The 26,295-nt window shown below is 43.0% G+C and overlaps 1 pseudogene; it reads right to left on the reverse strand.

Annotated features, from left to right (window-relative positions):
- Nucleotides 1-1,806: 1,806 nt before the first annotated feature.
- Nucleotides 1,807-21,342, reverse strand: LOC125112193 (elongation factor 1-alpha 1-like; annotated as a pseudogene).
- Between the last annotated feature and the right edge of the window lie 4,953 nt (nucleotides 21,343-26,295).

Consider the following 26,295-nt stretch of genomic DNA (forward strand, 5'->3'; position numbering starts at 1 on the left):
GCAACGCCAGATCCTCAACCCAATGAGCAAGGCCAGGAATCAAACCCACGACCTCATGGCTCCCAGTCCAATTCATTAACCACTGAGCCACGACAGAACTCCTGAACTTCTCTTTTAAATTAAACCACACTAATCTTGGTCAATTCCTCTGTCCAATATTCTTCAAGCACAGAGAATAACAGGGCAGTGACTAGCCATGAGCTACTGAGCAGTCATTACTGGGAATAAAGTTCTGGTTACTGTAACATTTGATCTGAAAAATTCTATATGGAGCCAGAAAATCCATCCAGAATCTTGACTTGAACCAAGTACTTTTGACCAAATTTCCTTGAAATTTCTCACTATCACCCTTTTACTGAGTACAAGCTCCTACTTCTCACTGCACAAGGGGCCAGTCCATCAAGAGATGAGTTGTTGGAGCAAGGAATAACAACTTTTTTCAGAAAGCCAGCAGACCAAGAAGATGATGGACTCCTGTTTCAAAGAACCAGGAGTTAAAATCCAGGCTTCTTTTATACTAAAAGGGGAGGAAGTAAAGCCAAATATTTCCTGGTTCTGGTCAGCCTCCAGAGGGGATATATTTTCTTTCATGCCTGCAGTCAATTACAAGTGGGCCTGGTCATTGTTCACACACACACACACACACACACACACACCCCTGTGGCATATGGAAGTTCCCAGGCCAGGGACCGAATCCAAGCTGCACAGCTGCTGCAATGATAGATCTTTAACCCACTGCACCATGCTGGAGGTCAAACCCATGCTGCTGCTGAGACAATGGCGGAACTGTTGCACCGCAGTGGGAACTCACTGATCATCTGTTTTCTCTGAGCTAAACAAAGGTATTTTAGCTTCATTTTCATTACCTAGAAAATCAGGGTTTCTAGACATGGGCCATTATGTTTAAACTTACAGACAACTCCTTTTAGTAACGCATGATAGAATACAATGGTTCTTCTCTATTACAATTCCCCACGGTCAGTGTTCCTTCCACGATCTTGTGAGGAAAGGGACGAAAACCACCCTGGCTACTTCCTGCTAAATGAGCAAGGAAGATAATAAGTATTCCTTAGAGTCTTATAGTTGGTAGTAAAGTCCTCTTTCCTTTTTTGATCTATAACTATTTCAATCTGATGAAACCCCTTAGCACTTTGGCATCTAACTTTTAACTGAACTTGGGGTTTTAGTTCTAGTTTCCAATGCATCTACTAGATAATAAATGTACTATTTGGACAAAATTAAACAAATAGGTTGACCTTCCCACTGCCATTTACTTCAACTGGAGACAAGTTCATGAACAGAGATTAGTACAGTGCTCTAAAAGATCTAGCAGTTGCCAACTTTGTTAAAACATTGGGCGTATGTAGATGTGTTCATTTGTACAGACATCTGTAATGGCCTATCCTACAATATTTCAAAGGGGCTTAATTTAAGCCTGCTTCTTGGAGCCTCTGATCTATAACAGGCCCACTGCCAAGGGTTTATCCCAAGTTAAATCAATATTCTTCTTTTTTCACTTATTCCTATTAACTGTGGTCTCCAGACCTCTGTTGCCCTTAATTCAAATTAGAGGATAATTTTCTTAAGGAGGGCTTTAACCAATTAAAAGGTGCTGATTTTAAGAACTGATAACTTAAAACTGCCACACACAAAACAAGTGGTCCACAAAACATTCTCCTTCTCAAGGTTTTACAATGTATTATCACCAGTCCTTTACCATTAAACTTATATGGCCAATTGAGACAGTTCCTAGACCATTCTTCCACCACTGATTAAGACTAGGGTGGCAGGTACTGGGAGTAGAATTCATTTAACCTTCTGAGCTTTCTGGGCACTTGGTGACTTTGCCAGCTCCAGCTGCCTTCTTGTCCATTGCTTTGATGACACCCACAGCAACCATCTGTCTGTCATGTCACGAGCACCAAAACTACCCAGAAGGGAGTTCCCGTCGTGGCGCAGTGGTTAACGAATCCGACTAGGAACCATGAGGTTGTGGGTTTGATCCCTGGCCTTGCTCAGTGGGTTAAAGATCCGGCATTGCCGTGAGCTGTGGTGTAGCTTGCAGACACAGCTTGGATCCCGCGTTGCTGTGGCTCTGGCGTAGGCTGGCAGCTACAGCTCCAATTAGACCCCTAGCCTGGGAACCTCCATATGCCGCGGGAGCGGCCCAAGAAATGACAAAAAGACAAAAAAAAAAAAAAACTACCCAGAAGAAATAGTCAACGAAGCTCTCAACACACATGGGCTTGCCGGGAACCATACCAATGATGGCTATATCACCAAATTTCAAAAATTTGAAGCCATCTTTCAGCTTTTCCCCATGATGACAATCAATTTTCTCTTTCAGCTCAGCAAACGTACAAGCAACGTGAGCTGGGTAACAATCCAGCACATGTGCACATCCAGCATCGATTTGTTCTGAATAGTTCAAGACAATCACTTGAGCTGTGAAGCCAGCTGCCTCCATCAGTGGGTCATTTTTGCTGTCACCAGCCATGCTGCCATGATGAACATCTTTGACAGGCACGTTCTTGACATTGTCCCCAGGAATGACTTTACTCCAGTTGCCACAGGGAGATTTCAATGGTGATGCCACGCTCACAGTCAGCTTTCAGTTTGTCCAAGAACAGGCGTACTCTTAAAACTTCTTCTGCCCAGGTGGGATATGCTTCCACCCATCTTGAAAAGTATCCACAGCATGATCAGGTATCTGAAATGCCCTGCAACTCAAGGTATTTGAGCCCAGTCCTCAGCAGGACAGGTTCCTCCAGGTTGGAGCCCCACCTGGGGGATCCCATGGCAGTCTTTGGGTTACTTTTAGCACAAATCATGCAATTCTGAGTGACTCACCACATGGTTTTTTGTTTTTTTGTTTTTTTTTTTTTTTGTAGGTTAGGCCCCATTGTATATTTCTTAACCCATTATAAGGTGGCATTGAGACAGGCTAGAAAGGGGAAAGACACAAATGCTAGCTGAAGAAGGGATGCAGCTGTTTGGATGCAATAAAGATCAGCTAAAACCAACTGAAACCAAGGCAGCTTGGAGAAGAGTCTGGTCATTGACCTTTAGCTCATTATACCTTCATTGTAATACCAAAAATCACTCCCCCTTATGCCATGGCATACAAAAAACTCACAAAGTGGGCAGTGGCCCAATTCCTGAGAAACCCCCACCCTACCCCGAATTAGCAAGCATATTCCTCCTCATTAGCCTATTAAATTACTTAGCCCATACTAAACCTACAACCTTGTGCCCTGGAGCTGCTCTTGGTTTCTGAGAAGGTCCACATTCTGCCTGTGGAAGATGTAGTTCTCCAAATACACTTGCTTTCCCTTTAGCCTGGCTAACTCTTGAACTCCTTCCTGTGCAACGCCAAGAGTCTTCACTTGATGTTCCATCCTGAGACTCCTGCAGGTCCTAGGACGTGACACTTCCCTCTCCTGCAACATCTTTTGTGGTGACCATAAAAGGACCTCAGAGGGTATAATCTCAATCCACAGATTATGTTATGGCTCCCTTCCTCCATGGAAGGTGGTTAGGATAGAGGGTCCAGAGCCATTAAGATCAGGTAGCTGTCCATGAATTCTGGCAGAGACCAGCACTCTGGCAGTGAAGGAGCCCACTCAGCCCAAGGCTTTTCTCTGCTGGCTCCCTCTCCCACTCCCTCTCCTTGATTTGTAACCTGGCCCTCCCTGAGTACTTCTCAGGGATTGTGACTTCATTGCATCCCTGACCAGAGGTTGTGAGCACCTCCTACTCAGGGTCATGGACTTGTGTTTCCTAGCTTAGTTTGGATTCACAAGATCCATCACTCTGGGTTTTCCCCTCTTCCATCTCTCAGCAACCCACAACTTAGACTTCTTAGACCGTTTACTGGTCCTTGAGTTCCCCTGCCAGCTTTGCCAACAGGTCAGGTGTTGCCTGTTTCATGGCTATGCAGAGGTACCCTGCTTCATCCTCTCCTCTGGTCAAGACCTGCCGTCACCCTGAGTCTCCAGCTGATCACACTTTCTTGGTTGTTTGATGAGACATTGTTATGCTAAACACCATAAAGGTCACATCCTGAAGGCAACCTTTTCCTCATATGCTATCAACACATTGCCTTGAGGTGCTCCAGCCCTACCCTTCAGCTCGACTTTTCTTCTTCTTTCAAAGGGTGATAAAGATGACTGCTTAGCCAGTTCAGACCCTAGGTCTCCTCCCTCCCTCTCTGTAGGGTTTCGGCCTTGGCCTTCCAGTCGCTTTTTCTCCCTCTGGCTCTTATTCCTCTCACTAACCTGGGGGCCTCCTCAGGCTTGCTGAACAGGCACTCAGATGGATCTCATGGATGCCTTTGCCAAGCAAACCCCTTGTTAAGGCGAGCCAGCCACCAGCCCAGTTTTCCCTGCTTAATTCAATACCTCTTCTTCTGAATTCCCTGGAGTCAAAAGCCACCATGGATCAGGGCACTTTTATGATCTCTAACTGCCATCTGAACTTGATTCTGCAATACCCTCGAGGGAGTCTATCCACTCAAGTCCCTAGCTGTGCACTCCCTTCTCGTGTTTTTTGGGATATCAGGGACACGGGGAGAGCACCAGGACAGAAACTACCATTTGGCCAGGATCCTTCAGACCCCTGTCTCCTTACAACATCCTAAGCAAAAACGGGGGCAACTGTAAGCACCCTGAAAGACTCCCCATTAGGATGTATATTAGCTAATTGGGATAAATTTAAACAAGATGGCTTAAGAGAGAAGAGATTAATTTTCTTTTGCAACCCTGCATGGCCCCAATACAAACTAGGGGACCAAGAGATCTGGCCAAAAAATGAGTCACTGAATTACAGTACCATCTTGCAACAGTACCTAGTTTGTAAAAAGGACGGTAAATGTGGGGAAGTCACTTAGGTCCAACTGTTCATGATCCTATTCCAAGACCCAGTTCTAAAACCTTCCTGGGTGTGCCTGGCTCACACTCCTTCAAAGGGCTTTCTTCCCCCACGGGAGCCCAATGTTTAAGGTGACCCTTTATGAGTCCACCTCCTTGAAGTCCACAACCAATTCTGAGAGGGGACAGTCTCCCAGACCTCTCTCAAGCGCCCTACCTGGGTTCCTGGAAGTCCTACCATCTTATCCTCCAGCCCTGCCCTATATCCTCTGTTACCAGAGGTGAGTCCTGCTAACCCTACAAAAGCAGAACTACCTCCCAGCCTTAAGGGAAGTAGCAACTGGTAATGGAGGGACAATCAGAGTCCATGTCCCTCTTCCGATGGCTGACCTAGCCACCTCCAAAGAGAAATGTGGGCATTTTTCTGGGGGCCTCAGTCAGACTGTAAAGGAATTCACCAAGGCGACAATGTCCTATGAACGTAGGAGGAAACCTGCAGGTCCTCCTTTCTAGGCCCTGCACCTCTGAAGAAAAAAATCCAGATCCTTGATGCAGCCCGGCACATGCTAATGAACTAGCAGCCCAAAATCAAGGACATGTAATCTACGTTAGAGGGTGGGGGATGTAATTTCCAACCAAGACCTCCACTGGGACTACCAACAAGAGGGAGAGGAGGCTTGAACACAAGAACCACATAACTTGCCTCATGGGGGGATGGAAGAGTATGTTGTTAGACTTATTAATTACGACAAAGTCAGAGAAGCAATGAGGGAAAAGATGAGAATCCAGCCCTCTTCCAGGGCTACCTGGTGAAACGTATACCCACATTAATCCCAACACCCCAAAGGGTAAATCCTAGTAAATACCCATTTTATCAATCTACCCCAGATATTGGGAGAAAATTAGGGAATGTGGCCCTGGACCTTCAGGAATCAGCTCATGAACTTGTCTTTTGAAATGTTTAACAATAAAGATAGGGTTGGGGAAGTAAGAAGGAGTCAAGGATGAAAGGCACAATTATTGGCAGCAGCCCTAATCCCTGTACCACCTCAGGGTCACCCCCCGCCTTAAGAAAGCCTATGGGGGAAGTAGGATCTAGAAAATCTGGATCAGCGCCACTGCCCCACTGATAAGGGACCTGTTTTAAATGCAGCCAGGAGGGCCACTGGAAGGAAAAATGTCCCATGTATGGAAAAAGTCCAGCAAGATCCTGTCCAACATGCAAATGAAAGGGCACTAGAAGCAAGACTGCCCCTAGGCCCAAAGGGGACTGACTAGGGGCTCCAAAATTAATGACAGCTAAGAGGACTGAAGCCTGACAGGGCTGGGACCCTCCTTGGCTCCCAAAAGACACCTGGTCATTTCCCCAGAGGAGCCTCAGGTAACCCTTGAGATGGCAGGTAGGAAGGTTATTTTCTTATTTTATATGGGGCCCGCCTACTCGGTGCTGACTCCCCTGGACCCTTGTCCTCCCAATTTTATAGAGTAATAGGCAGCAATGGACAGCCCAAAGGCAAAGGATTCACACGCGCCCCTCTGCTGCTTACTAGGAAGTTCTACCTTTGCATGCCAGTTTCTGCTCATACCTGAGGGCCCCTTCCCTCATCAAGGGGTTTGCTCACTACGTCCCAGACAGCAGTTCAATTTGGAGGCCCCCTCAGAATACTCAGCAGGAGAAACAACTGCTCTTAGCCATGGGAGCCTGCCTCAGTTACAAATCAGAGTAGGTCTCCCTTTCCCCTTATATTGTTTCTCAAATAAATCTCTCTGTCTGGGACACTGAGGTTCCTGGCAGAGCTACTAATGTGCGCCCAATTCAGATTTCATTAAAACCCGATGCTTAAAAGACTTAATTAAACATAAGACACCATAAAACTCCTAGAAGAGATCATAGGTAAAACGTTTCTGACATAAATTATAACCAGTGTTTCTTAGGTCAGTATCCCAAGGCAATAGAAATAAAAGCAAAAACAAATGGGACCTAATTGAATTTACTGACTTTTGCACAGCTAGTAAAAGCAAACCATAAACAAGATGAAAAGACAATCTAATGGAATGGGAGAAAATATTTGTGAATGATGTAACTGACAATGGCTTAACTTCCAAAATATACAAACAGCTCATACAACTCAACAACAACAAAAATCCAAACAGCCCAACTGAAAAATGGGCAGAGGCTTAGATAGATATTTCTCCAAAGAAGACATACAGATGGCCAACAGGCCTGTGGAAAGATGCTAAAAATCACTATTTGAGAAACACAAATCAAAACTACAATGAGGTGTCACTCACGCCTTTCAGAATGGCCATCATCAAAAGTTTACAAATAAGAAATGCTGGAGAGGGTGTGGAGAAAAGGGAACCCTCCTACACTGTTGGTAGGAATGTAAATTGGTACAACCACTATGGAAAACGGTATGGAGGTTCTTCAAAAAACTAAGAGTAGAACTACAGTATGATCCAGCAATCCCACTCTTGGGCATCTATCCAGAGAATACCATAAATTGAAAAGACACATGCACCCCAAAGTTTATGGAAGCACCATTTATAATAGCCAGGGCATGGAAGCCACCTAAATGTTCATCAACAGAGGAATGGATAAAGGAGATGTGGTACAAATACACAATGGAATATTACTCAGCCATAAATGAAATAATGCCATTTGCAGCAACATGGATGGCCCTAGAAATTACTGCACTAAGTGAAATTAGTCAGACAAACATCATATGATATCACTTATATGTGGGATCTAAAATATGACTCAAATGAACCTATTTATAAAGCAGAAACAGACTCAGACATGGAGAACAGACCTGGGGTTGCCAAGAGGGTGGGAAGGGATGTACTGGGAATTTGGGTTTAGCAGATGCAAACTATTACATTTAGAATGGATAAATAAGGTCCTACTGGATAGCGCAGAAGTATATTCAATATCCTGAGACAAACCTTAACGGGAAAGAACACAGAAAAGAACGTATATATATGTATAACTGAATCACTTTGCTGTACAGCAGAAATTAGCACAACACTGTAAGTCAACTGTATTTCAATTTTTAAAAGAAAGCTATTACCCATGGGAAGAAAAAAAGCAGTATCCCTTGTGGCCCAAGGCCCACCAGGTATCTACCCTTTAATAACCTGGTTCTTAAAATATGGGTTGTTATGACCCTGCCAATCTCCATGTAATATCCCCATTCTGCTCATAAAAAAGCGAAGTAGAGAGTACAAGTTTGTTCAGGACCTGAGGGCAGTTAATGAGCAGTGGTCCCAGTTCACCCCATAGTTCCAGAAAATACAAACTGGTTTATAGTGCTGAGTCTGGAGCCCTACCCTTTCATACTTCTACCCAAAAGGCTAAGTTGATTGCTTTGACCAAAGCGCTCCAGCTAGGAAAGGGATGAATAATATATACTGATATAGATATATAGATATACTTGTTCCAAGTATGGATTCTAGTGCTACATGCCTATGCTGCCATATGAAAATAAAAGGGACTACTAACGGCCAAAGATCCCCTATCAAACACAAGGCAGAAATTCTAGAATTCCTAAAGCAGTCCAGTTTCCAAGGAAAGTTTTAGTCACTGCAGGAGTCATCAAAGGGGCAACACCTCCCTTATAGGGGAGTTGCCCTGGCCAACGAGGCTGCTAAGACCACAGCCCAAGAACAGTGAGCCCTACAAGCTGTAACTCTTAGACTGCACAGTCCATCTTTCCCAATAGTGCCATCTTAACCCCTGAAGAACCTGAGGGGGCAAAATGCAAGGGATTGAAAAGAGACCATTCGGGGTGGGTGACAAAAGGTAACAAGTTTCTCATTCCTGGAACTGTGCAGTGGCAAAGAAATAAGCACTTCCCTGAATCCTCCCACTTAGGGTGTGACTCCCATTCAAACCAATTACTCAGGTGTTCCTAGATAAGGGACTGTCCCAAACTGTTAAAAATGTTACCAAGGTTTGTGCACTTTGAGCCTGTTATGACCCACCTCATACCTCCACCCCTAACTTAGCATCTTCCCTACCCAGGGGAGGATTGACAAATGGACTTGACCCAAGCGCCCCCATGTAGGGGTTGGAAATGCTATTGGTATTCACAGACACCTTTGCAGAGTGGATAGAAGCTTTCCCCACTAGAACGGAAAAGGCAAAAAACATACCCAAATTTCTGCCTAAAGAGATAATTCCAAGACTTGGTTTACCCAAAATGTCCCCTCACTGATGAACTGACCCGACAGACTTCCTCAGCTCTCGTATGAACCACCACTTCCACTCTTCTGGAGACTCCTTTCCTCAGGCCAGGTAGGAGAAAGCAAATCATGTTCTAAAAAGAATGCTTGCTAAGCTATTTCAAGAGATTTCAGAAATCTGGGTCTCAGGAGTTCCTGCTGTGGCTCAGCAGATTACGAACCTGAGTAGTATCCATGAGGATGAGGGCTGGATCTCTGTCCTCGCTCGGCGGGTTAAGGATCCAGCATTGCTGTGAGCTGTGGTGTATGTCACAGACATGGCTAAGATCTGGTGCTGTTGTGACTGTGGTGTAGGATGGCAGCTGCAGCTCTAATTCAACCCCTAGTGGGGGAACTTGCATGTGCAGCCCTAAAAAAGCAAAAAAAAAAAAAAAAAAAAAAGAAGAAGAAGAAACCTGTGCTTCCCTCCTGCCTGTAGCCCTTCTACAGACCAAGATGTCCCCAAAGGGAATTTTAAAACCTCACCTATTTGAAATGACCTATGGGAGGCCATTTTTGACTTCAGATCTCTTGTTTGATGTGGGAACCCACAAATTGGTCTCCCACATTGTTAACTTAAGCCAGGTTCAAAGGGCCCTCCAAGAATATCCACCTCTCCAAAAGAACAAAGGACTACCCACCCATACAGAAGATCTCTATCCAGTCAGGGGACTTTGTCCTACTGAAAACTTGGAAGGAAGGGTCCCCTGAGGACCAGCTACAACCAAAACAGAAGGGACCATATCAAGCATTACCAAGGACCCCAACTGCTGTCAAGCTACAAGGAGTTACTAGATGGGTACACTGATCTATAGTAAAACTTGTATCTTCTAAGTCCCAACAGCAACTGGAGGGAAACTACTCCTGTGAGTCACTGGAAGACTTCAGATACCTGCTCAAGAGAACAGATAAGTGACTTCATGAGGCCGTGGTCAGTTGGCCTAGTAACCTTTGTGTTTCTGACTATCATGCTCCTATTCTTCCGCTTTTCACAGCCCCTCCCATCCTGGTAAATATCTTCCTTGCTTTGGCTGGTTCTGAAAAAATATAGTACTATGTTGTCAAAAGTCATAATATGCCCAGTAGGACTTCTGACCATGGTCAAAGCTCAGGGAGAATGGGAGAATAATGCTTTAGTAAACAAATCTCTTTTAAAATTATGGTTGATTTACAGTATTGTGTTAATTTCCGCTGTACAGCATAGTGACAGTCCATATATACATACATGTACATTCTTTTTCTCATCCTGTCTTCCATCAGGTTCTATCCCAAGAGATGCCCTATTGTGCCTTAGATGGTGAACCAGAACAAATCCCTGTGCCTCAGGTACTAACACAGGATTTTCTAATTGATCCCTAGAAGGAAGGGCAGTCCTGAGCCCCAGTGTGAGGAATTGGGGCTGGATAAAAACAGAAGATGGTGAAGGAGTGGCTCTGAGTGGCTGGATCAGCTAGCTCAGCTGTAGGAGATAAGGTGTGAAGCAACCTGTCCTCACTCCCATTCCCTTTTCTAATTTTCCCTGATATAACAGCATGAAAGCTTACACATAAAGGATATCATCATTTCCCCCACTTCTTTATAGAATAGCCACCATAAAACCATAGAGAGCAATTGTTCATCCTTAACCATTAAAAGGATGCCTGGTTGCCTTGGCATCAACCAGCTGAGATGAATTCTGGGCTGAAGCTTTTGGCGATTTTAGGAAACAAGTGGAACCTTTCTCTTCTCCCTGGGAATGTCTCTCAGACAGGTCTTTCTTTTTTCTTTCCTATTCCTTTCCTCCATTTGACGTCAGTAAAAGTATTAAATACCACAGAACTGTCAATGGAGAACAAGTACCAAACTGAAACAAAAAAAAACAAAGGACAAACAGAAAATCCTAAATAAACCCCTCAAGTTTGGTCTTGGGGTTCTACACATAACCACCAACACAGAAAACCACAAATGACATAATTAACACAACAGGGGTAGCACGGTACAGGGTGCACAGGGTCCCAGGACCACCCTGCCTAAACCCCTCATGGAGATCCTAACAGGTACTGTGACCACACACTGTCACAACAAAATAGCATCTTCTTCTCACTCATGGGTTCATGGCTGTAATCGGAACACTCATGCAAAACGGGCCTCAGAAGACTTTCTTCAGGGAAAGTTAAAACATCCCTCGTTTTTAAAGTCAGAAATTAAAGACAAACAAATCACAAATGGCACAAACAAATGTTAGCATCCAAAGAAAAAAAAAAAAACCGGTTCACAAATTGGCTCAAGTCTAACAACACTTTCCTCTCCCCAACGGGGTTCCCCACGCAAAGACAAAACAAATTGGCTTACTAGAGAAAAAGGCCCAAATGGAGAGGAAATAAACGTTTCCGGATACAGACGGGAGAGACTTACCCTACACTATGCAGTCCCTTCAGCTCCCAAATGCTGATTCCTCAATCCAAGGGCCAAGTGCCGGGGGCAGCCAGTGCTGTTTCAGGGAAACTTAAAGGGAAGATCTTCCCGACAAGTGTCCTGGTAGCTCCCGGGGCCTCACCGAAAAGTTTCTCAGCTTGTACCTTTCGGCCTCCAGCAGCGAGGCTCTCGGCTGGTTCCCCAAAATCTGCTGCCGAGTCTAAGATCATACTGCTCGCTGCACGACAGGCCAAAAAATGAAGAGTTGAGTTGGTGAGGCAAGGAAGAGCGACCTTGCTTGTGAGGCCAGCAGACCAAGAAGATAGCTGACATCACTCAAGGTCCTTTTTCACCGAAAGGGGAGGGCCTAAAGTCAAAAGACTTCCGGTTCCGGTCAGCCTCCTGAGGGGGGGGGTGTGCATTTCTTTCTGCCTGTTGTCATTCACAGGTGGGCCTTGTCAGGATGTTTCCTGTGAGCTAAATAGAGGTACTTTAGCTTGATGCTCCTTACCTGGGAGGCAGGGTTCCCAGAGATGGGCTATCAGGTATAATTTAACTTATAGGCAAAATCTCTTTAGTGATTAACTTGTCATATGGTACAAATTTTCTTCTCCAGTGGTTGAGCAGAGTTTGGAACGGTATCAATGATCAAGTTTGAATGTTCCCTTAGGATGACAGGACAGGGTGTTGCAGCCCTCCACGGCATCGAGCAAAGCTATAGGGAGAAAGCCTGCATCTTGTATGTTGCTATTGAGGTAGGAGGCAGAGGGGTCCCTGGGCTGAGAACAGCTTGAACTTGTCAGGCTGAGTAAATTGGGTTTTGCTTCTCTTTGACACATCAAGGAGAAATAAAGTTGATTGCAGGAAATGAGCTCTGCTGGAGTAGAAAGATAAAATGACCACTTTAGTCACTCCTGGGGTCAAGGAGACCTCCTCAATGACACATGTGCAGTAAGACTCCTAGGTGTCGAAAAGGGAGGAGGCACCAGGCCATTATAAGTCCTGATACTGTCCCTGCACCCTTTGCCCTGGAATTCATCTTTGTCAAAAGATGTGCATGCAGGTTGGGGAGGGTCCTGTGAATTGTCAGGTGTGAGAAATTACATAATTGGCTAAAGGTAAACAAAGACCTGGAAGAACTGTGCTATGTAAGTGATTTAAATCACCTCACTGAGGGGGACGCCTGCACCCCAACTCCGCTTTAGGGTGTGTGCTACTGCTTTGCTTCTGACTTAAAGAAATCTCTGTGTGCACTCCCACATGCCCTACTGTGTCTCTAACAATAAACTTTACATTGTTTCACAGTCTTTGTCCCCTTGAAACATTCTTGCTTTCAGCAGGGGGCAAGAATCAGGGAAATTCTGCTTTCAGACTCCAGCTAGTCTTGATGGCTAGGATTCCTGGTTTTCATCCAGGCTGCTCATGTTCAATTCCTGAGCAGAGAATTAAGATCTTGCTTTAAGCCATCACTCTCTCTCTGAAATCACTTCTACAGTCGTAATAACATAAAAGGGTACATCTCTACAGGCAGGAAATCAAGGGGGCAAAAATCTAATAGGTAATAGTAGACTCACATATTTATAATTCCTTAACGTGTCACATGAAGTCTATGCACAATATAGTCAAGTACTCTAATGATCACATAAAAAGAAGTATGGGAGTCATGGCTCAATGGAAAAGAATCTGACGAGTGTCCATTAGGACGCAGGTTCGATCCCTGGCCTCACTCAGTGGGTTAAGGATCCAGCATTGCTGTGAGCTGGGACATAAGTCGCAGACACGGCTCAGATCTGGGGTTGCTGTGGCTGTGGCATAGGCCGGTGGCTACAGCTCCAATTCGACCCCCAGGCTGGTAATCTCCATATGCCACTGGTATGGTCCTAAAAAGGACAAAAAAAATTTTTTAATTTAATTTATGAAAAGTATGATCTACACCAGTGGTCAGCAAACTTCTTCTGTAAAGAGAAAGATAGTAAATATTTCATGCTCTATAGTCATATGGTTTCTCCTGCTACTAGTCAGTTCTGCTGTTTTATTACAAAAGCAGCTATGGACAGGATGTATACATATATTCCAACATCACTTATTTACAAAATCAGGCTGGGTTTGACCTGTGGGATGAGTTTCACCTCTGATTTACACAATCGGTATAATTATTTTTTTTATCATCCAATCTAAGCTAAAAGTACAGACAAAAGGCAATGGCTCTGATCAAGTTTTGTAACAGGAGTCTGCCTCTGCGTGTGCCATCCTGCCACATCTCTGTAACCTAGTCTCATTCTTGATATTAACGCAGCCTGCAGATTTAGCTAAGTTAGTTATCAAGTTCAAGGCTTCCACCCTCTTCATAAAACAGCCATGCACCTAGGAACATGCTTTGCACGGCTAGATAACAGCACACTCGCTGGAATTTATTTTTACATTTCAGTTCATCTGGGTTTGCAAGGTAGGGCGGAGACAGGACACTCCCTTCCAAGATACAGACCCATTTGTCCAACTGATTACTTGATATTGTCTCATGACCAACTCAAATTTATAAGCCAACATATGGTTAACCCAAATGCTATCCACATATTTCCTATTCCCTAGCAACCTTGTGGTTACCACAGTTGTCATGTGACTCCATTCTGTCCAAAAAACGTAAGCACAAGTCACTTGGGATTCTTAGGAAATTGCTGTAAAAGGGAAGACTCTTGGTGATTTGTCAGTTTGGCCTTTTTCCTTTTCCACCTTTCCATGCTCAGAATGTAGACAGAGATGTAGCAGCCAGTTTGCAACAATGAAGCAACAACACAGAGGAAGAAAACCCACATACTAATGACAGAAAGAGAAGAACTTTGGGAGTTCCTGTCGTGGCACAGTGGTTAACGAATCCGACTAGGAACCATGAGGTTGTGGGTTCGGTCCCTGCCCTTGATCAGCGGGTTAACATCCGGCGTTGCCGTGAGCTGTGGTGTAGATCGCAGACGCGGCTCGGATCCCGCGTTGCCTTGGCTCTGGTGTAGGCCAGTGGCTACAGCTTCGATTCGACCCCTAGACTGGGAACCTCCATATGCCTCGAGAGCAGCCTGAGAAATGGCAAAAAGACAAAAAAAAAAAAAGAAAAAAAGAAAAACTTTGACCTAATGTGACATTCCTATGAGCACTGGAATAACTTCTGATTGTATGAGGGTAACAAACCCCTTGCTTATTCAAGCCCTCGTTTGTTGCACTGTCTATATTTACAGATAAATACCTTCATGCCTGGGGCAAAACCCTCCAAGTCTTTTCCTCCCCTAGTCTTTCCCGATTAAGTTAATGGTATTAACATTCAACCATTTACTCCAGCTGAAACCCCGGGATACAATTATGTCTCATTTACTCAAAAACTCCCCAAAATCAATTCATTAAATTATAACTCCCCATCTCTACTGCTACGACCCTAGGTGCTATAGACTGAATGTGTCTCCTCCAAATTCACATGTTGAAACCTTATTCCCAATGTGATGGTATGTGGAGGTGGAGCCTTTGGGAGATGCTTAGGTCATGAAAACTCCACCTCATGAATAGCATTTGTGCCATTATAAGAGAGACCCCAGGGCGCACCCTAGCCCCTTCTACTGGGTGAGAACACAGAAAAATGACAGCCATCTCTAAACCAGAAAATGGACCCTCAGCAGACACCTAATCTGCCAGTGCCTTGATCGTGGACTTCCCAGACTCCAGAGCTGTGAGAAATAAAGTTCTGTTGTTTATAAGCTTCCCTCACCCACCCCAGGCTAAGATATTCTGTTAAGCAGCCAGAAATGACCAAGACACACAATGCACTCCTTTCCAGTTCGCTCTCTGCTCCTGTTCTGTTACACGCCATTTTCTACCAGACTGATCCTTTAAAAACACCAGACCATGTCATTCCATCATTGACTTTCCATACCTCTCTCCTTCCTTGGCCCAAAGTTCTTTCAGGTTGCTCTCTACTGTCTCAGCTTAGACAAGCGAAGACTATCTATCAATATATTTTTTAATTTTTATATCCTTTCTCTGCCCAGGTCAGGTGTGTCCACCAGAGACATTTCTCACAAGACTTGGAAGGCAGGAGTAAAGCTTCAGTCAGACTGCTTTTATAATTTGAAAGTCGGCACAGGGATTCCAAGTCCTGCGGCAACTCATGTACACTGTCACTATTGTCCAAATCCCTCTTGCTGGTGTGAGAATGTCATTGGTACAGGTCAGCTATCCCACCTCCCAGTGGATCTTCTACACCCTCTGGGTCAGATAAATGTCTAGCTCTGTGTCAAAGAGCCCAAGCTCTTCCTACAAGAGACCCACACCGTTGAAGTTGGAGGATTGAAAATGAGAGACTAATACAAGTTCCAGTCTACTCTCGTGGGTTCCAACTCATTTTCATGGACTTCAGTTTTGCCTTGCTCTCCTTTGCACATCCATCTTCCCTATTGCTTACTTTGCTGACATCAAACTCCTACCCCAGAGGCAATGATTTCTCAAAACTTTATAGTGATATTAATTCACATCCAAAATTGCGTGAGTTCACACACACACACAATTTACTATGTGATAGAACCTAACTGAACAGACTTTAGGTGAGTTCTCTGAGTTGGTTCTGAGTTAACTCTAATTTGTCCTATGATCTAGTCAGTTCTAACAGCATTAATAAGCTGCCTCAAGTGGTAAAATGGACACCGATCATTCATGGGAGGCAGTGCCAAAATAGTACTTAAACTGCCACCAATAGACATTGCTGATCAAGTGTTTATGGAAGACAAGGCTTTGAACAATCAAATATTTACTCCCACAGGTCATTTTGGTGAAAACGGAGTGTGTGTCTTTCTTACCTGCTTCTACATGCACTGGAGAATGTGGCGAAAGAAAACTGTGGGTTCAGGGCTTTACATTCCCAACTAAATTTCTGCAAAAGGCATATAAAGTTGAACAATGACCTGGATGAAACTCTTTTCTCCTGGAACAGCAGAGCCAAGTTTTCTGAAGACCTAGACAAAGGTCTAATTCTGAGAGTGGCTAGATTACAATATAAATTTAACTCTCAATCTCACGGGCCCTCTTAAAGTTAGAGCACTGATCGAAAGAGAAGTGTGGCCTTAAAACTTGGGATAGAGACGTATCAGCAGATTTCGATGAAGCTAGAAAATTTGAACCCCAAATCTGATGTGTCTTCTCTGCCAATAGAGACAGTGCTTCCTCTCTCTCTGAGGAACTTCATCTTCTTTGTCTAAATAGCCTGCAATGGCCTCTCCTAAAGCCGGTACGAGAGACTCTGAGCATCCTCAGTTATTTTAATACAGAGTTAAGGGTTTACGGGATTTGAAGAGAGGCAAAACATAGTGAAACTCAATGAATGTTGAAATGTGTTGAGTGATACTTGTCATTTCAAATGGATATATCGTTGTCACTATGAGGACTAGAAGTTAACACTTCACACTGGACAGCCTCTGCTTTTTCCATGAAATAGATGCTAAAATGAGGAATTGAAGGTTTGAGATGAATCAAGTGGTGAAAGAGGAATCAAGAAGAATCAGAATCTCAAAAGACCTGCTCTAAAATTGGCGAACATTGCTGAAAGCAAAATAGACATCAGATAACTTGAACATTTATGGACAAATATAACTCTGTGTCAGCAGCTGAAATGGAGTGAGAATGTAGACGGTTCAATTTGTCCATAATCCAAGCTTTACTGAGAAGGAAAAGTACAGGAAAGTTGGAGCAATGGAGTTGACGGTACTACTGAGAGTGATGTCTAAAGAAATGGATGGTGGATTAAAGGCCAAAGGGGGAAAAAAGTAGAACCAAGAGATGAGTAATAGACTAAAAAAGTAAGCAAAAGTTAAAGGCATGAAGATTTGTTAATTTGCTCATTTGAACACTATTTCTTTTTTCTTTTAAAAAGCTTTATTGGGTTTATGATTTATAAACCATAAATTTTACCCATTGTAAGTATAAAGTTTAATAATGTTTAATACATTGAGAGTTGTGCAATTATCATGACAACCTAATTGTAGAATGCTTCTGTCACTCCAAAAAGATCCCTCACACCCATCTGCAGATATCCCCTAATTTTACCTCCAGCATTAGACAATTGATTTAATGTCTTCATAAATTTGCCTTTTCTAGACATTTCATATAAATGGAATTATACGATATGTTGTCTTTTGGCTCTTTCTACTTAGCACAATGTTCCCGGGGTTCATCTATACTATCAGTATTTTAGTGCTGAATCTTCCATCATGTGGCTATGTCACTTCTATTTATCTATTACTCAGTTTCCTGTTTTTTCCTCTTATGGATAGTACTGCTATGAAAATTCACATGTGGACATACTTTTTATTTCTCTTGTCCAAGAAACTAGCAACTTTACTTCTGGGTATCTCCACAAGAGATTTCAACAAAGACATACATAAACTTAGGTTTACATTTGTAAAAAATTGTCAAACTCTTCGACAAAGTTCTTGCAACATTTTTGTTCTGGTCAGTAGTGTGTGAGGATTCTAGTTTTTCCACATCCTCATCAACGCTAGTTATTACCTGTTCTATTGCATATGGAGTGACATCTTCAATATTTTGATTTGGAAGAAATATATATTTGATCGTTAAAGTCATAATCATATATATGGTTGGTCTTGTTCCACAGTTCCTGGCTCAAAGCTCTTAAAACCTCTGGCATTTCCTAAGTGTTGAGAGTCATAAAAGTGTCTTCTGTTGTTATGTGGTTGAGGTGGTTTTGGAAGTGCCTAAGGATGGGGGAATGGTTGCCAGGAGAATTAATGCTGTGATTAGAGGGTTAGAAATTTCATGATTTCAAGGGAGGGGAAAGAAGCTTGAGGTTGAATCAACCACCTTTGGTCAATAATTTAGTCAACTATGACTATGTAATGAAGCCTCCATAAAAACCCACAAAGGACAGCTTTTTGGCCTGTTTTGGAGCATTTTCATGTTGGAGAACCAGAAAGCCTCTGCATGCCACCACATGCCATGAGGACATAAGCTCCTTGGTTTAGGCCCTTGCTCTATGCTTCTCATCATCTGACTGTAGATTTGTAACCTTTAACGTCCTTTTATAATAAACCAATAACCTAGTGAGTAAATGGGCTTTTCCAAGTTCTGTGAGCCATTCTAACAAATTAATCAAACCCAGGAGTAGTGTCATGGGAACCTTTGATGTTCAGTTGGTCAGAAGCACAGGTAACAACATAGGCTTGCAACCGGCATCTGAAGTGGAGGGTGATTTTGTGGGACTGAGCCCTTTAACTGTGGAATCTATCTCCAGGTAGAGAGTGTCTGAATTCTCAGACACCCTGCTGTAGTCCAAGAATTGCTTGTTGATGTGGGGAAGTCTCCACGTATATACATTGAAATTGAGTTCAAAAATCATTTTGGAGTATATCTTTTTAATTTGCCTACCCCTACTAATTATGAGCATTTTATTCATGTGTTTATTAGTTATTTGGACATCTTCTTTGGCAAAATATCTATTCAAGTATTTTACCCCTTTTTTTTGGAGTTCTCATCATGGCTCAGCAGAAACGAATCTGACTGGCATCCATGAGGACACAGGTTCGATCCCTGGCCTTTCTCAGTGGGTTAAGGATCCAGTGTTGCTGTGAACTGTGGTGTAGGTTGCAGATGCAGCTCAGATGTGGCATTGCTGTGGCTGTGGTATAGGCCGGCAGCCACAGCTCTGATTGGACCCCTACCCTGAAACAGCCACATGCCGTGGGTATGGCCCTAAAAAGACAAATATCAAAAAAAAATTTTGTCCATTTTAAATTGGGTTGTCTCATTATTATGCTGTAGTAACTCTATATATTCTAGATATCTGATTTGGAAAACATTATCCCAGTCTGTGTCTTATCTTTCCATTTTTTTAGTAGTGTCTTTATTTTATTTTATTTTATTTTTTGTCTTTTTAGGGCTGCATCCTAAGTATGTGGAAGTTCTCAGGCTAGGGATCAAAATGGAGCTGTAGCCACCAGCCTACTCCACAGCCACATCAATGCCAGATCCAAACTGTGTCTGTGACTGACACCACATCTCATGGCAACACTGAATCCTTAACCCCCCCTGAGCGAGGCCAGAGATCAAACCCACATCCTCATGGATACTAGTCAGTTTTGGAACCACTGAGCCACAACGGGAACTCCAGTAGTGTCTTTTGAAGTGCAAAAAAATTTATTTTTTGTTAAGTCCACTTTATCAATTTTTTTCTTAATGGATTGTATTTTTGGTATTATAGCTAAGTAAGGTCTCAAAGATTTTTCTTGGAGTTCCCACTGTGGTGCAATAGGATGGGCAGTGTCTCTGGAGCACTGGGATGCAATTTCTATCCCTGGTCTGGCACAGTAGGTTAGGGATGCAGCACTTCCACAGCTGCGGCATGGGTCACAACTGTGCCTCACATCTGTTACCTGCCCCAGAACTCCTTATGACGTGGGGTGGCAAAAAAGAAAAAATAACATTTTTCTCCTATATTCTATTCTAAAAACTTTAGAATTTTAACTCTTACATTTAGGTTTATGATGCAGTGATTTAATCGTTGTGTATGATATGAGGCAAAGGTCTAAAGTCATCTTGTTGCCTAAGGATATCCAGTTGTCCCAGCACCATTTTTGAGTAAGCTAACCTTTCTCCATGAGTTGCCTTGGCATCATTGACCAAAAATTTATTACTGTGACTTTATAGTACATTTTATAATCAGGAAGTGCAAATCCTCTATTTTTTTCTTCCTTTTTAAGAATATTTTGGCTATACTGGATTCCTTGCATTTCCACATAAATTTTTAGGATCAGCTTGTCAATTTCTACAAAAGAGCCTGTGAGATTTTGATGGAGATTATACTGAAGCTATAAATCATCTGGAGGGATTTAAACTATTCCTGAATCATAGAAAAATTGAAAACACAGATTCTGGAGACCGATGACCTGAATTCACACCCAGCTCCATTTTCCACAGTATAATATTTGACAAGTTTATGTCTCTAAACCTCAATTTACTCATCTTGAAATTGGAGGTATTAATAATACCTACTTCTACTTATTAAGACTGAAAAGATGCATTTCCCATCAAGCCCATAGCACACTGCTTTCTGTTAGCTGTTATCGTCATATTGACCTTTATTAGTCTGTGCCAGGAGGTATGTAGGTAATTAAAGACAAAGAGAGTTACAAGTTGAAGAATTCTTTCTGAAAAAAATCGGGTTGCCCAGGATCTGCTGTTTTTGTCGCTTCGAATGGGTGGAAGTTAAGAAGGTAGCAGGGGCATTGATGGAGGACAGGGAAGATGAATCCTAGTAGGAAGACTTGTGAAAAGGAAAAAAAGATTGACTCCACCAGCTGCCTTCAAAAAGGGAAAAAACTGCCCATGATTTTGCATTCACTCAACCAATAGGCCCTACTCACTATTCTCAAGGAAAAATTAGTCAGGAACAGCATTAATGGATTGTATCTCCCTCTCTCATTGAGACTTGTCTCTTCAAGACTTATGACCATTTTTACCTGATCTCACAGAGTAATAACATGCCTAGAGAACGATGTGTGTGTTCGGGGAAGGGTGTGTTACTTGACTCAAGCCCAAGGAGAAGCCCTGCGTTGTAGCCACCCTAAGAATGTTCCTAGGGATAATAATGGACTTTGATCCATTTTCTGGTGCTGGTGCTCATGCTGGGAGGCTGCCCTTGTGCCCTGTGGGTTTCCAGGTTCCCAGAGTGCCTGATCTTCAAGCCTGTAATCCGCTGTCCCAATGTTTCCAGTTTCTCCACCTCTAAGTCAGACAGCAGGATGGAGCTCATCATGTCTTGGCCCAGGCTCCCCAGTAAAGCGGTTCCATGTGTGGAGACAATGCCTGACATGTCCCATTGGCCACGGGTGGTTCCAACTCTGCAGGGACACTAAAAGAATGTATCAACAGACTGGCCCAGGTATCTAAAACACATTTTCAAAATGTCAAGTGACCCTTGATGACCAGTTGGCTGATTAACTGCAGCATCCCAGGGGTCCTTGGTGGGGAGACGCTAAAGCCAAGTTTTCAATGTGTAATCACCTCTCCACTGAGTCAGAAAGCTCACTGCCAAGCTGGAGCAGCGGTAGAACATGTAACTGGTCGGAATGATTGTAGTTTCCCAATCACCGTCTTCTGCCAAGATTCTGTTTCAAATTCTCTATTCTCAGAGGAACATCCTGGGAACTTGGAAGTTCTTCATAGAAGTTTCTGGATGGGCTCCTCCCTCCTTGTTTCTACCACCTCAACCCTCACGCTGGCCATGAGACCGCTTGGTTGCATCAGCTTGCTTCCATCTTTGCCGGTCCCCCCCCCATCCCCGTTTCACATCTGTATGCACTCAGTAGCAGAATCATCTTCTCCTAGGTTATGTCTCTCTCCTTGAAACCTGTAGTAATAGCTGCTAATGATGTAGAGTGGGCGTGAAGTCAGCAATCATGATCCTAACCACTTGCCACCGAATCACAGTCAGTTTACACGGAGAGATACACAAAGTCAACACAATGGGATCCTCTTGAACGAGAACACCTGCTTCTACTCTGTGTCGAGCCAAGGACCTCACCAAAATCAGACTAAGGAATATTTTTGGCTTCTTTTCCCCAAGCCTTTCTGGGGAAGGTGTGTCTCCGATAGTTGCATGGGAGATGGACTGTAGAATTCAAGAGATTATGACTCTCAAGAGAGAGAACTCAGATAAAGAACACACCAGATAAAAGCCCAAGCTTTTATCCCTCCTGTTCCTTCCATTGAATGTACCACTCCTTAGCACCAGCGTGGAGGCTCCAAGTAATCCCTGACAATGTGGCTGCTGTTTGTCATCAGACAAAAGAATCATCTTTGCATTCAAGAACTTCCAAAGTGATAAATGAGAAATTTTACATTAAACAACTTTAGCAAATATTCTGTAAATAAAATGAAATATAGAAAATTTGGAGGGACACTTGCGTCTCTTATTCCATGTTATGGGGTCAGCTTCTCCATAAGATTACCTAATTGTTTACCTACTTCATACTTACTGAAGTATGTATTTTTAAATGTGAAAAAGAAATACTGTCATCCTGGCTTCTTCACGTAGTTATCATTCTGTGCACGCATGCTCCTGGTGTGTCCTGTGTCCAAAATGCATCTTATAAGGATACCAGTCAGACTGGATTAAGGCTTGTTCTATTGGCCTGTTTTAACTCAGTCACGTTGTTTGGGGCTTTTTTTTTTTTTTTTTTTTTTTTAGTCTTTTTGCCTTTTCTAGGGCCGCTCCTGCAGTATATGGAGGAGGTTCCCAGGCTAGGGGTCGAGTCGGAGCCGTAGCCGCAGGCCTACACCATAGCCACAGCAATGCAGGATCCGAGCCTATCTTCGACCTACACCACAGCTCATGGCAACACCGAATCCTTAACCTTCTGAGCGAGGCCAGGGATCGAACCCGCAACCTCATGGTTTCTAGTCAGATTTGTTAACCACTGAGCCACGACAGGAACTCCTCAGTCACGTTTTTAAAGGCCTTCTCTCCAAATACAGTCACATTTTGAGGTACTGGGGTTAGGGCTTCAGTCAAAGAATTACTGTCAGGAGGGGGGGACACAATTCAGTCCATAATTTAGCAATGAGATCCTGCTGTGTAGCACTGGGAGCTATGTCTAGTCACTTATGATGGAACATGATAATTTGAGAAAAAAGAATGCATACATGTATGTGTAGCTGGGTCACCATGCTGTACCATAGGGAAAAAAAATAATGTATTGGGGAAATTAAAACAAAAATTCAGTTCATAGTAATATTTGTAATTATCTATTTACATTATTCTTCTAAGTCTATACCAATGCATTTGTTAGTAACTGTATCTCCTGCACTTAGCACAGCACAGTATATGGCAAGATTGATGGATGTCTAATAAATGTATGGGTGAATGTACACATGCCTAATAACACCATTGTGGTCAGTAAGCAAAGTCTATTGATGTGCCTGGTTTTGGGGAAGGAAAAAACCTCTATCAAGTATTAACTTAGAGACACTTGAAAGTTGCTCAGAAGCTGTTTAGGATAGCATCTTTGTCTCCAAAATCAAAGATTCTTAAAGTTATGGCTAATGGGATTAAAACTGTCAATTTTCTGCCATGCTTTACTATATTCACTTAACACATCATGTTCACTTACATGTGGATTACAGTATCAGAAATTTTTTTTTTTTGTCTTTTTGTCTTTTTGAGGCCGCACCTGTGGCATATGGAGGTTCCCAGGCTAGGGATCTAATCGGAGCAGTTGCTGCCAGCCTACACCAGAGCCACAGCAATGTGGGATCCGAGCCGCATCTGTGACCTATACCACAGCTCATGGCAATGCTGGATCCTTAACCCACTGAGTGAGACCAGGGATCAAACCTACAATCTCATGGTTCCTAGTCGGATTCATTAACCGCTGAGCCACAGTGGGAACTTCCAGTATCAGAACTCTTTAAATAGTTAACAATTACACAGAACAGGCAGGATCTTGGGAGTACAGAGTAAGACCAAATGAAATATTTAGTGAGAGGAGAAGAGGGGTTACTAAATGGATCGATCAGCTGTTTTGATGTCAAGGAGACAAAATGAGATTAAAGAAATTGGAGAAGGATGTAGAAACATCTGGATGGCAAATGAAAAATTCGGTCATTTTCCCAGATGTTTGGTCTACACAAAACCTCACTCCCCAATATCTGAGAGCATTCACAAAAGTGGCTGATGCCTTCGTCTTTCTCCTAGATTTCTCTTGTGAGTCAAGACTCAGATTCTTGACTCCCAGTCCATTCAGAGCAGTGATTTCCTAGCACCAAATAATCATAGCTGCCAAAAGGGCAGGATTTTGTGTGGATTGTATGGCATTTCCAGGCCATGGACCATAGCAAGAGAAGCAAGAGTAAAAGATGTGGGATGAGACACACGTACCTATCTGTGTGCTACCTACATCTGAATATGTATCACCAAGTGTGAGGTAGAGCTGGAAATGAATCCATAGCAGAAGCTGAATTCTGCAAAGCAGGTTTTATCCTTTGGGGATAGAGAAGCTTGGTAAAAAGAGGAAGTCACATTCCAACGAAATCAAATATCTTCCTGGACTCACTGTCAAAAATTAGCATGTGAAAGAAGTTCCAAGGGCCCAGTCAAGAAGGAATGGGACCTTTCGCAGATACAAGTTTCAACATGTCCTCCTTTGCAAGCAAAACTTTTTATGTGGTATCTTTGAGGGTTAGTGATTTGGAAATGCAAGGGGCATTCTTTAAGGGACTTGACTATTCCATACAGGAGAGAGTAAAAAAGGGGAAGGATAATTACTCTGTGGTTGACAGTATTTAATAGGACTGTGCTACCTCATCTCAGCATAGACATTTTCCCCATGTTACAATTCTGCACAATAAGTGATAGGAAAATGATAAGCACAGGAAACAATCAGGCACACGAAGAGTCATTAAACCAGGACAAAGTGGTCCAGAAGGAATGTAACAGCCAGGTGAAAAACTGAATTGCTATAATCTAGCTAAACCTTATTGAGCCAGACACAGTTCTCCATGCTTTACATATAACCTAAATTGGTTAATGAATACTCTAACAATCCCTTGAGTAGGGACTGTAATTTATTTCTAGATTATGGTGCATCAGTGGATAAAGGCCATTCTCTAAAGAGATCATTGACTTTGTAGAGGTTCAGAGGTGAGTAAGCAGTTCAGGCAAAAAGGCTGGAGGATTAAGCAGATGCCAAAATATGAAGGGGCCCATAAATCCCTTTAAGAAGGCTGTATTTCCAGAGTAATGTGAAACAGAATTTATTTGAGAAACCCAGAATGGCTAGACTCAATGAGACTAACCCTGGGAAGTTGGTCCTTGTCCCAAACTAAGGAATGTTAGAGAAAATTTAGGAGTGGATGGTTTTGTGCTTTGCTACAGTCCATTTATTTTCCATAAAGCAACACAAGTGAATGCCCTTATCCTAAGTGGTGAAGTAGAAGGAGTTTTAGTCTCATCCTCTTAAATGAGAATGTACCAGGAGTTCCCGTCATGGCGCAGTGGTTAACGAATCCGACTAGGAACATGAGGTTGCAGGTTCGGTCCCTGCCCTTGCTCAGTGGGTTAACGATCCGGCGTTGCTGTGAGCTGTGGTGTAGGTTGCAGACGCGGCTCGGATCCCGCGTTGCTGTGGCTCTGGCGTAAGCCGGTGGCTACAGCTCCGATTCGACCCCTAGCCTGGGAACCTCCATATGCCGCGGGAGCGGCCCAAAGAAATAGCAAAAAAGACCAAAAAAAAAAAAAAAAAGAGAGAGAGAGAAGGTACCAGACCCTTAGCAATGGATCCAGGAAGCCACAAGTGAACTTGCTGGCACCAGAAAAGCAGGACTTTGTCTCAAAATGGGGTACTTTCAAATTTTTGTGGTTACCCAACCATTTCTTTTCTAGAAAAGCCTGAATCTGGCCATTAAAAGGCAAGCAGAGTGCTTTCTGTAGCTAATGCATGGGGTGTTTTTCTTCATGATAATTCTCATTCCTGGTCAGAGGTCAATGGTACCAACAGTTTTGGAAAATTATAGAGAAAATAGAGCACTTTGGCAGCATTTGGAAATCCATTATAATAGGTAAGCAAAATTCCTCAGTCTTTGTTATCAAGTAAAATTAAAAGCAAGGATAAAATTTACTAAAATGACATTATCAAGCTAAGTGGTGTTCCATCCTGTTTTCAGTTTTTAATTGCACTTTGAGATAAACCACAACTCAAAATATCTGATTGTACTCTGTAGGAAAAAATTTTTTTAAAAAGAAAAGTACATACACATACGTATATAT

This window comes from Phacochoerus africanus, chromosome 11, assembly GCF_016906955.1.
Source record: "Phacochoerus africanus isolate WHEZ1 chromosome 11, ROS_Pafr_v1, whole genome shotgun sequence".
Classification (NCBI taxonomy): Eukaryota; Metazoa; Chordata; class Mammalia; order Artiodactyla; family Suidae; genus Phacochoerus; species Phacochoerus africanus.